The sequence below is a fragment of the Polypterus senegalus genome, chromosome 5 (genome assembly GCF_016835505.1).
Source record: "Polypterus senegalus isolate Bchr_013 chromosome 5, ASM1683550v1, whole genome shotgun sequence".
Lineage (NCBI taxonomy): Eukaryota > Metazoa > Chordata > Cladistia > Polypteriformes > Polypteridae > Polypterus > Polypterus senegalus.
In genome coordinates this window covers 48675260-48688159 of record NC_053158.1, presented here as the reverse complement: position 1 = coordinate 48688159, position 12900 = coordinate 48675260, and the positions used below count along the sequence as shown (strand labels likewise).

At 37.6% G+C, this 12900-nt stretch overlaps 1 protein-coding gene across 2 annotated transcripts in view; it reads left to right on the top strand.

Annotated features, from left to right (window-relative positions):
- Positions 1-12900, top strand: part of pde7a (phosphodiesterase 7A) — a 158648-nt gene that overhangs the window by 42386 nt on the left and 103362 nt on the right. The window lies entirely within an intron of this gene.

Sequence of the window (12900 nt, the reverse complement as noted above, 5' to 3'; positions counted from 1 at the left end):
AGTGGCACAAGACAAAATGTATCTATATTCTCTTCCGTCTTCTCCATCTAGTCACTTTTTTTATGGTTTCGATTCCTGCTGAATTGCATTCCTTTTTATGAGATGTTAGCAGCAATTCATCTGGGTTCATATTTGACATGGTGCATGCCATTTTAAGGTAGAATCTTATGCATAAACGAAAGCAAGAAGCCATAAATGATGATTGATTGTCTTCTAATTTTGATGCCTCCATATACTTTCTAGAAGTGATTCAAATGTTGGTGTCAAATGTAAAATTCTGGTGAGTTTTTTTTTTTTAAAATATATTTTTCTTCTTGTCAGTTGTGTCATGTAATTGCTAACATCAAAAACACAGCAAGAATCACAGGAAGCAGAAACCAAGATCAATTTACATTCACTCTTCACAAGGTCACTTAATATATTGGCTAATCAAAAAATTACAGTTGAGGCAAGGCTGTCCATCGATGAGCATTGTCCATATTGCATGTCAGGCAGAAATAAATTAGCCTACATAAGTGTTCTTAAGAAAAGATGACAGACATTTGGAAGCTTTGTATTTTTCCAGCTTGAAGTGTTCATGTTGGATTGGTTTCTTCCTTTAACAGATGAAAAGTGCCAGGGGAATGTCACCTTGTATCACCCGATACATTTTCTTCAGCATATTAGTTTTCAAAAACAACAGATTTTGATAACTTCTTACTAGAAGTAGCTAACTAAAGTTCAGGCTACAATTTCTTTTCCCAGTGAACATATTGCATTTTGCTTATCATAATTTGCTTGGTGCTTGGCCTTGCCACTCCACTTCAGATATGTTGGAATGATGTCAGTTTTTCTTTTTATATGTCATTTCAAGTTGTGTAAGTGATTTACAGGCTTCTCATTTATATATCTATTCAAACATATTTTTTTTTCTTTTCATTCCTGACTGCAGTTGTCTAGTCTTTCAATAAAACACCAATTGTTTTGGCATTTATGTAAGTTGTCTGAGTCCTATTTTTCATTTCTTCCAGCTGTCTGGCAGATTCAGGCAAGGTTTAATTATTCTTCTGTTATTTCCCCTTTTGTACTTTTGCTGCAGTCTTGACAAAGATGCTTCTTTTTGAACTTGCATTTATTAAATCACATTTCCTTCTATTGTTATTACAATGCCTGTATTTTTTTAAAGTATAATACAAAATTTAAGATGCCATTTCATAAACGGTCTGCATATTTGTATTATTTTAATAATGCCCGGATTTCTTAGTTATATCTTAAAATCAGAATATTTTTTTAAGGATAAATACCCAGTAATTACTAAATTTGTCACTGCAAATATTTGATATGAACAAAAGCTGCTCACGGCTGAAGTTAACCTAAGTATTACTTTTTAAATTATGCATAACACAATGTATTTCTGAAAATAAATGACAAGTAATTTTTACAATGCAGAATTAGTTGCTACAGACTTTTTTTTCATAAGCTAATTAAAAAATATTTGTTATCCTCTTGATTTAGCACTGGATGGTTTCCATCAGTCATAGTTACATTTAACACAAGTGGAAATGCCAATGCATTTTCCCTCTACATACAAAATTGAAGTCAGTGGTAAAAATCAAAACAAGCATGGAGGGCAATGCCAACAGTCGGGTAAACTGCAAAAAAGTGGCCAATGTGGACACCTATTCACCTTTTAAAAAGTGAGCAGAATGGCAACAGTGTCATGTATCATCCTGCATTTCCTTTCCGAGACTGTCACGCCCTTGACATCATGATAAAATACTAAATTTCTTTATGGCAATGTGCTGTCCTTGCCGTCTTTTCATTTTTTTTTTTTTTTTCTTTGGTCATTTCGAGTAGCCCATTCCAATTCTAACTGCAGAATGGTACTACATATATGTATATGCTACACCGATCCCGCTCCCACTTGGACGGAGGCAGTGGTGCTGTAAGAATTATGTTTTTGGACTTCTCTAGCGCCTTCAACACCATCCAACCTCTGCTCCTTAGGGACAAGCTGACAGAGATGGGAGTAGATTCACACCTGGTGGCATGGATCGTGGACTATCTTAAAGACAGACCTCAGTATGTGCGTCTCGGGATCTGCAGGTCTGACATTGTGGTCAGCAACACAGGAGCACAGCAGGGGACTGTACTTTCTCCGGTCCTATTCAGCCTATATATATATCAGACTTTCAATACAACTCGGAGTCCTGCCACGTGCAAAAGTTCGCTGATTGACACTGCTATTGTGGGCAGGAGGAGGACTATAGGAAGCTAATCAAGGACTTTGTTAAATGGCGCCACTCAAACCACTTACACCTGAACACCAGCAAGACCAAGGAACCGGTGGTGGATTTTAGGAGTCCCAGGCCCCTCATGGACCCCGTGATTATCAGAGGAGACTGTGTGTAGAGGGTACAGACCTATAAATACCTAGGAGTGCAGCTGGATGATAAATTGGACTGGACTGCCAATACTGATGCTCTGTGTAAGAAAGGTCAGAGCCGACTATACTTCCTTAGAAGGCAGGCGTCCTTCAACATCTGCAATAAGATGCTGCAGATGTTCTACCAGACGGTTATGGCGAGTGCCCTCTTCTTCGCAGTGCTGTGCTGGGGAGGCTGCATAAAGGACGCCTCACACCTGGACAAACTTGTGAGGAAGGCAGGCTCTATTGTAGGCACAGAGCTGGACAGTTTGACATCCGTGGCAGAGCGACGGGTGCTGAGCAGTCTTCTGTCAAACATGGAGAATCCACTGCATCCATTGAACCGTGTCATCTCCAGGCAGAGGAGCAGCTTCAGCGACAGACTGCTGTCACTGTCCTGCTCCACAGACAGACTGAGGAGATCATTCCTCCCCCACACTATGCGACTCTTCAGTTCCACCCGGGGGGTAAACTTTAACATTATTCAAAGTTATTGTCTGTTTTTACCTGCATTTTTATTACTCTTTAATTTAATACTGTTTTTTGTATCCGTATGCTGCTGCTGGATTATGTGAATTTCCCCTTAGGATTAATAAAGTATATCTGTCTAAGCTGCAGTACATATGAATCAAACATTAAAGGGGATCTCTGAGAAAAACCAATTAATTGCATGCTGTATGTAACATGTTGTAATGACCCAGTACTTGGTTAGTGAATAAGGTGTAGCAGAACAAGAAAATGGTTGCAGAAAAAGGCTTATTTTAACAATTGCTAAAAGAGTATAAGGCAGTTACAAAAGAAACTGATCTGGGAGCTGTTTGCACCTAACTCTAAACACCTCACTTTTCTGGCCATGAGGGACGCCGTAGCTACTGAACTGCCATCCAGAACTTGCTGTCTCATTTGTTGCTTCCTCCTGTACTTGTCTTCTGCCTGGTGTACGTCCAATCTCTGTTCATTCTCTACTTTTAAACTCATTGGTTTCCGCACTACTGCACAGTCAACAATGATCCTGCTGCTCTTTTCTCCATAGACAAACCTCCCTGACTGCAGACTGCTACAGTCTGGCAGACGTGTTCATCTCCACACCTGTCAACCCTCCAAAGAAAAGCCTCCTACTTCAGCCCATCCCTTCCTTTTTATTTCACCCAATCAATGTGCCACCTCTATTTTACTCTTTCAGTTTTGTATATTTCTGTGATTTACATGATGGACAGTTCTCTGTGATACTCTCTACCTCCCTCTCCAGATCCAAGTGTCTCTCAGCCACCATGCTGCACTGAGATGCTACAGCATGTTGGATATTGATGAAGCGATCCACCTTCAAAATAAGTGTGACATTCCTGCTATAGCTTTTTTTTTTTTTATTTGCCAATACTTGATAATTGTTTTCATTCATATTGCTGTTGCTAGTGGGCTATGGCTCCTCAGTTTAAAACCTCTGCTTTGGGCACTTAGAGAACCTTTTAATTCTTGTAATTCATGTAATCTTTTAAAACTTTGATTTAACACTTGATTCTATGTTAAACTCTTTACTTCTGCTCTGCGAATAATACATTAGACATTGTTTCTATATAAATAAAAAGTATTATTATTGTTATTTTAGTGTAGCTGCTTTTGCTGGACTTGATACAACAAGAGTACAAGTTTAAATTCTATTACTAGTTCACAGTAAGCTGTGAGTAATCAGCCTTTAGTTAAATTTTTTAAAGTCTGTATTCTGTGTTCAGCTTAACCATCAAAATGCACTGCCCTCTTCTTGATCTCCAATGTCTCCTTCACCCTGTGCTGTCTAAGTATGCTTAAGTATGCTTTCCCTTCTCCAATCTCCTTCAGACTGATTCACCTGCATAGGATGTAATCTTCCTACACTCTTGTATGTCACCCTTTGTTCCTTCTTCTTAAAATATGTATAGCCATGGACAGCTATCATCTGACTTCTGCATTTCACTCATTAACACCATACCTCCTCATTCCCTCTGTTTACTTCACCAACATTTCCATTGAAATTCACTCCAATCACCACTTCTTGAAGTCTGGCAATTGTCTTAAAACATGCTTGCATTTATACAAGTTTTAGTTGAAGGTCTTTAAAATGTATATTTTTACTTCAATTTAATTATATTCACTAATCATTTTTAATATATTTAGGACTGTACAATATACAATAATGGGTTCCAAATACTAGTCAGACTTAAAACTTATCTACCAGGAAATCATCCATCCATCCATTATCCAACCCGCTATATCCTAACACATGATTATGGAACAAACTATCAGGAGCAATTTTAACCCTGTTATCCAGTCCTATTTTTCACATAAATACCTTTAGTAAAATAAATATGGCAACTGTAAGTCAGAATTATTCTAACAAGTGACTGTTAACTGTTGGTAAGCTGCTGTATCTTTGACTTCAAGTCTTTCTACGTCTGAAGTACCATTGATTTATATGAAGCATATTTTTGATTGGATCAGTGTATTCATTTTAAATAAAAAAGAAATTAAATTGAATGTGTATGCTATTTAGTTTTTATTTTGTTTTTATTTTGTTTTTGTTTTTTTTTTTTCAAGAGGACTCTGACCCTGGAATTCAGTTAGTTGAAACCAAAAATTGCACATGTGGTCCCTCCCCCACCCTCAAAAAAAAAAAAAATTGTCACTTTGAACAATATGAACCTTTATTGCATTAAAATGTTCATTGTGAGCAAGTATATCAAAATTTGATTAACTTGCATTGGAAGCAAACTGCTTGATATTATATGTCTAATTTGATTTATGGTGCTAATTTATTTTTAAACTTGGGCAGTATAATACAGCAATTCTGTAGTCTTCAGTTTTGTGTGTGTATGTTGTCACAAACATGCGCATGGGAGGCAGCTAAAGGGCTGTTCTGTCCTCCCAGATTTCGAGGCCATCCTGGATGTTTCAGTTGGCTGTATGAGCTCGATCATATTTTAAAATTGTTTTCCCCAGACTGGCTGGGTGAAGTATTCAGGAAGGCTTTTTTTAGTAATATGAAGGAGGCAATATGCTCTACAATTTGCAGGATAGTGTTTTGGTCTGGCCTTAGCCAGTGCCCTATTTTTGCCCACAAGGAGAAAGCCTGCTTGTAGATTGGCTAATCTGGGTCAAAACTCCATTGTTTTACTTTTACCACCTGCTGGCGTGGGGTAACCCCACATTTAGCCAAGGCCCTGGCCTTGGTGGGGAGGACAGCACTGTTCTCCGAGAGAGCATAATAAGCCCCTTTCGCTTCCCCCATCTAGACCAGTCCAACCCTGTATGCCCCTCCCGCACATTCCCAGTGGCTGCAAATTGGGTTTAAACAAGTATGATGTGTACAGGTTCGACACCAAGACAGAACGGATTCTCTGGCACAAAGATGGCAGCTTTAAAGGGGAGTTGAGGAAATGACATCATCATAGGGGCAGGGACTGGAAGTGATGTCACAGAGACTGGGAACGGAAGGGATATCCTCATTGGGGTTGGACCCAGAAGTGACGTCATAGAGGCCGAGACAGGAGGTGACGTCATCTTTGGGGCCAGGAAAAGAAAGTGACATCATCGGGGACAGGTGGAATTTACCATAACTGGTCTGCTAAGAAGCATGAGAAAGAGTTAGTGCACTCTGCCATCCCCTCTCGTTCAGGCCCTTTAGCTGCCTCCCATGTGCACGTATTTGTATCTGCGTGGTAATGTTTTACTGTTTTCCTAGAACTGCAAATATATGGTGTAAGTAGTGATTAAATAAATGAATAAGTATCTAATTTACTTAAACCACTTAACTAAAGATTCAAGAGAAGACTTGACCTACAGGGTAAGTGATTCATGTAAGTTGTTAAAAAGATTTGCAGCTTTAGACACAGTAGTTCTCGGGTTGCCACAGTGAAGTTATATAGCTATTTTTCTTCACCTTCTATTTCTATCCATTTCCTTAATACACACAGTCTTCTGCATATTCTTCGTTAACCCCATATTTCCACAGAATTTCTTCCTCTCCTCCTTTTTCATTTCTAATGTTCATTTACCACACTGTTCATCTCTTATCTGCATACATTTTCAGCACAGCAGAGTCACTATCACCTTACATTGTGTCGCTCTTACAAGATGCGTTATTTATGTTGTTGTTACTTAGGCTTTTCATAATATAGTATGTAATACTAATACAAATGTTTCAGATAACACGTTTACTACTTTTGTGCTTCTCTGACAAAATGTTCCTGGAGAGCACACACTTAGATACATTTAAAAACTTATTATTAATTGTGAGGATTGTTACAGCTGTGGAAGAGGCCTTCCCGTGTGGTGTTGGTTAACTCCAGTTTGTGTGCTAATTAAACTTGGATTATCTTTGGGAGCAGTCTTATGAACTGTTAAACATGTGCACTAATTGATCATATCTTTATAAAATGCATAAATAAACTTTTGTAAGTTCTTGTAGAAGCACTGTTGTCAACATAATTTCATTTTTTTGTGCTAAACATTTTTTTTTACATTCATACATGGAGGAAAATAACTTCATTATATATAATCCGTGATTACATTATTTCTCATAACCTTAGTTAGTCAGTACTTAAACAGGTGAAGCTAACAGTATTTCATAACTTACAGAATAGATAAAATGCACTTTGAAGGATATATAGTGGTGCCTCATACTTCAATTTAATTTGTTCCAGGAGGCCATCTGAATTGTTAAGTCAGAATCAATTTTCCTCATTAGAAATAATGGAAAGGGAATTAATCCATTCCCAGACCCTAAACAATACCCATTTCAATAAATTTAAACAGAAAATACACCATTTAAAGTAAAAATAATACAATTAAATGTCCTTAATTATACATTAAAACATGAAAACAGTAAATAAAATAATACATAATTACTTTCTAATACAATTAAAATTGTATTTACTGTTTTTAAGTGAGGAGCGGTGATGTTCCGTGTGGATGCCATGGTTAATAAATAGGGGTTATGTATATAACCAAACACACCAAAAATAAAGCCTAAAAAGCACTGAAAACACACGGGTGTAACACAAAAGACATGCTTTCACAGCAAGAGTGAGAGATGACTTGGGCACACAACAGATGATGTTTATGCTTGCTGCACAAGCGCCATCTGCTGCTGTATTTATTTATTTTTTTTACACTTCAGGAGCAGTTCGAACGTAGAAGCATCATTCAAACTCCTGGTTAAATTTCTCAATTTTAGTTAGATTCGTTCGAAGTATGAGGCATCAATGTACTGGGCATCTCCGCAACTTGTTCTTCAAAGTATTACAGTGTTGAGTAACTTTCAGCCAAAAGTGTGATTATGCCTTGGGGAAAAAAAAACAAAAAATATTTGGCCTTAATAGCATAGGCTGGTGGAAGTGGTTGTTTTAAATGTGGCATATTTGTCTTAAAACCAGATGCTTTATATCTGTTTTATGGACAAAAAATAAAAGAAGCTTTCATAGCAATCTGGTAAGTTTAGAATCTGTGACCTTCTCCTACTACAACTAAAGGAGAAATGCCATAGGCAAAAAAGTTGCATCATGCAAATATTGGCTTTTTTCCTGTGTATTTGTGTATCAGAAATTTGCTAAATTTCAAAGGACCTTGGTATCTGTAAAGAAAAGAATCAACTAGCAGGCTTGCTTGTTTATATGCATATGTATTGTTTTTCCACTTCTGCATTGAAAAGCTGGAAGCAATGAGGAAGTGAGTAGGAGGCAGCTAGGAAGAGTGATTTGGGGGGTCAGACATTTACAGTATAACAGTCAGCTATGCAAATCTGTGGAGAAACTTGATGCAGTTTGTATTATCGTGGTATTTCCCTCTACTTGCCCTTTTACCTGTTTCCTCAAGGGTAAGGGTTCCGTCAAGTTCGTTATCGGGTTGGTCTACTGTTGCACTTTAAGATGAACACACACACACATAGATAAACACACACACAGACCCTAACCACAACAGTGCCCCATGAATGACACACACACGCTGATTAACCCTTAGCACTTTAAACCACACAAGTGCTATAGGAATAACAGCCTGTCATTCAGCACTTCAAGAGACTTACTTATTTTCGGCACGAACAACAATACGATGTTTTAGTGATATCTCAGACCTAAATATTACTTTTGGTCTACAAGAATTCATTTAAACATACAAAGACTCAGCCCTCTTGACTATAGGCCATTCATCAGCCAAGAATACCTTCTTTCTCATATTTGTTCCTTCTGTTGAGTATAGCACTCAGCCATATAAACCTCGCAGCACAGAAATAATGGCAAAAATCCGGCTGTCACCAGGTGCTCAAAGAAATCTAACTTATTACTTCAATCACTCTAGACATTAAGACAAAGCATTGAAAGTTAAAAGCAGCATGGTATTTATTACAAGAATAATAATAATACCACAAGAACAAAGAATACTAGAAAATAGGTAGTGATAGGAAAGTCTGAATATATATAGTCTTTAGAAAAAGCTTACGAAAAAGTTACAGATGACAAGGATGAATGTCCCAGGGAGGCGTTTGATTTAGCAATCGGTGTTCATGATGCCTTTCTGACGACCAGGGCTGTCTTCGTCCGTTCCTCTTCTTCTCTCTTCTTCTCCCTTTGCTTCTCTTTCTTCACCTTTTACTTCTCTCCTCTTCTTTCCAAACCAAGGCATATTTATTATAAAATGTCAAGCCTTGGTTTCACAACACATGCACCTGATTGGCTGGCTGGCTGTCCAAATGATTGATGAATTAATTCACTGTCTGTTTTCCCACACAACAAAACCTTTGATGTACTCGGAGGCATCAGTAGTTCTTCCTGTCCTAGGCCATAAAGCAAATTGTTGTTCCAGATGTCCATCCATCAATAGCCTGAGGTATCAGCTCAGCATCCTTTCCCAGGCTATAAAACCAAATTAGCATGAAGCTATGAACAAGTGTTATAAAAGTAAGGTGTAAGGGAAGAAAACCTGCTTTAATTTAATTTCATCTGTTGTCTTGTCTTGAACAAAATATAATGGAAACCAAAATGTACAGATTTTATACACCATAACACCGTTCAAGGGAATTTATTATTAAAGGATACTCCAACCAGAATTTGCATTAAAGTCTTAAATTTTTTGAAAGCATGAACTCTTTAAACTTATAGTTTGCAAACATTTTAAATTGAGAATGTATATGAATTTTAAGGGACATAATTAAAGGCAAGATTTTTTTTTTTATTAAAGGCTAGAATAGTATTTTAAATGAATTAAATAATGTTGTACACATGCTGTGTCTGCATTTTACCAAATACTGTATGTAAGATTCAGAATAGTATTCAGTAAGAGATGTATTAGTTATCAATTACTATAATTCTCTAACCCCCCACTCCTGTTATATTGTGTTGTCAAATCTCCTGTGATGTACACCAAACACAATAGGTACCAACGAACCTGTAGAATTCTTTTCTTAATGGGGAATAGGAGAAAATATCTAAACCAGCTGTACTTGTAACCTGTATAACATCATGGCTGTCTCGCAGCTCATATTGTACCTCATGTATTCAACCCAAACACAATGAAGTAAGCAGTCTTTAAAAACCGAGTTTTCGGTTACGACGCACGACCACGTGCACCATAGCAAACTGTTTTACACGCTACATACAGCAATTCGCATCCACGACAAACATGCGTCTTCTTCACTCACGAACAATTATATGTTGCTCTCTCCAGAATTCCATCTTTTCATTCACTTTCTGTTGTATCCTCAAACCCTCCCTTTTTAGACAACTGTGTCTTTCCAGAAGTGTTCAACTATCAATAAATAATTATGCAGTGTTTGTTATGCCGCGGGTTCACTGTTGTGTTGTATTTTGCTCTCTCCAGAGTTCAGAGTTCACGTCTTTCCAGAAGTGTTTAGCATTCAATAAATAATTATGCATGACATTGAGCGTGTGTCTACCCGACGTGGGTGAGCCGTTGAACCCCATTCGGGCTGCAAACGTGGAATTCCCACTAAGTGTGACTCATACGCTCCCACTGGTTGCGTCCCAACCCTTTGTACACATCTCCCTCCCACCTCACTACTACCGTGGTCGGGTGTCTTGGTGGATTATATATAGAAAAGCAGCCAAAACCGCACAGAGCAATGAAAAGTCTACGTCAGTCACAGGTACATCTGGACTGTGTAAAGACGACGACTCAAGTGACGAGTTGGAGGTGGGCACATGAGCGGGCAGTGCATACTGAACTAGAAATCAGCAGACTAGCATGACGGACGGAGCTCAATGGACATCCTTCTCCTCCCGTTCCAGACTCCGTGCCGTGCACCCCCATCCCTCCGTCTGGCAGGAGAAGGCGCGAGGATGGTCTGCCAGTTTTCAGTCACGGAAGATTGTGTGTTGGTTCGTTCCATGCATTGTTAGAATGTTGCTTTTCTTGCTGATTTATTACATTACCGATTTTTCAAATGTTAATTTTCTCCCTGTGCTTAAAAATCATTAAAAAACTGGCCTGATTATGCAGCATATGGTACGCTGCGTGTTGGCTAGTTCAGCTAATTTTCCTTGCTTATACGGATGTCACCACAGCTGTAAACAGCAAATGTCAAAAACTTGAAAAAGTGACAAATTCCTTTCAAATTATGAAAGGCAGCTTGAAATTTCTGCAAATGTACTGTATAATAAGCAAAACTATCCTGAATAATCTTGGCAGTCATTAATTTATGTGGTACTAATTTGATAATGCCTGAATTTTGATTTTGAAGCATTGATTTTAAGGAGTATTTTACATTTTCCAAGCAGAGGATCTTATTGAATTAGTTTAGTGTGAGTAGATTGTAAAATAAAGCAGAGCACCCATGTTGATGGTTATTTTTCTTAAGAAAACCCACATTACAATCCACCCCCAGCCAAGCCTGTAAACCATATGTCTGTGACATATACCTTTTCCTGAAAAATTAAAGTCAGGCCCCAAGTAAGGGGTAAGAGTTTACAATATGATCTAGTTTGCATGATCTGTTGATTTAATATTTAGCTTACTGGTTGAAAAAAAGTTTTTTTTCTACCGATGTGGGCTGAAATTATGCAAGATTGATTCAGTTTCATATTTGCTGGATTAGCTGTTCTAAGCACGTATTGAAGGTTTTTACTATTTTTATCCAGTTGGAGTACTTTCAGTCCTTGCAGACCAGAAACCTTTGTTTTTATACATTTCTGCCTTAACTCAGCATTATAATTTAAGAGAGCATCTTGTATTTTTTTTAATTCCAGAGTGAATATGCCTAAAACCTATTTACTTTCAGTGAAAATTTGTCACTTATTTTTTACTGTGTTTATGAGGGTCACAATGGAAACCTACTAATCTAGACAAATGAGAACTTTTCAGGTGTTTCTTTATGCACAGACTGGGAAATTCCCAGATGTTCTCAGACCAGTCAAGAGATAAATCTGTAATGTTTCCTGCCCATGCTTTGTACTCCTGTTGGGGGAAGTGACCAATCGGCCATTCTAACTAGATACCCAAACCCCTTCAGCTTGGCTCCTGTCAATCCACAGAAGCAATGGTTCGACTCCAGCGTCGTTTTATGACATCCTCCTATATTGCTGATGTACTTATTTAGTGTTATATGGCAAATTAGTAGTATTCCCATGTTTCCTCTATATTAAAAATTAGGTGTCTGGCTGCCCAGTAGTCTTAATCACTTGGCTTCTGGAGGGAAATGGGGTTTGGAGGAGGTAAAGACTTTCTAGCATCCAATCTTGAAGCAAATTGTATGATTAAATTGCTGCAAAATTTCAAAGAGGGTTTACTGCAACTGAGTTATCTGTGGTATGTGTTTTTCTTCTGCTTCTGTTCTTATTCCAGTGTTCTTTGTCAATTAGCTGCCAAACATTTCCCCAATCCTGTACTGCTTGAATTTCACAATATACAAAGTGAGGTGAAAGCTCAGAAATCTTGTAATTATTCATACACTGCAATTCACTTATAGGGGCCACTCAAGTAAGTGGAGAGGTTTTAGCAAACAGAGTCCCTAAATGTCCCTTGCTTTCCATTTTAAAACTAGTTGTGAGCTGTTTTAAGACATAACTCTGACACTGCCTTTAGAGTATAACCTGTAATTAAGAATTATAGTTCTTAATGAATATTAACAGTTTGTATAGCTGTAATTTCCTACTTAAACATTGCAGTTTCTTTTTGTGCCTTAAATGTTGCTAACTCAAATAATAAATGCAGAAATCCACAGACTATTACAGGTGATTTTTACCTTACTAGAGGAAATGCTGTTACTCAGACATTCACAACATTAAGCATGCATGACTGTACTGTGGAAGACATGGAAGGCAATTTACACTCCTAAATATTTTCTTGTTAAAAGATTAAATTTCCATTTCTTTGTACAAACTATGTTAGCATTTTGGGCTTTATCTCTATATCTAATGCAGTGATATTGCACTGAAATTCATTTTATGCATCTAAAATTATTATTTAATAAAATAAAACTGCTTCAGACATTAATATACAGTGTTTCAAAG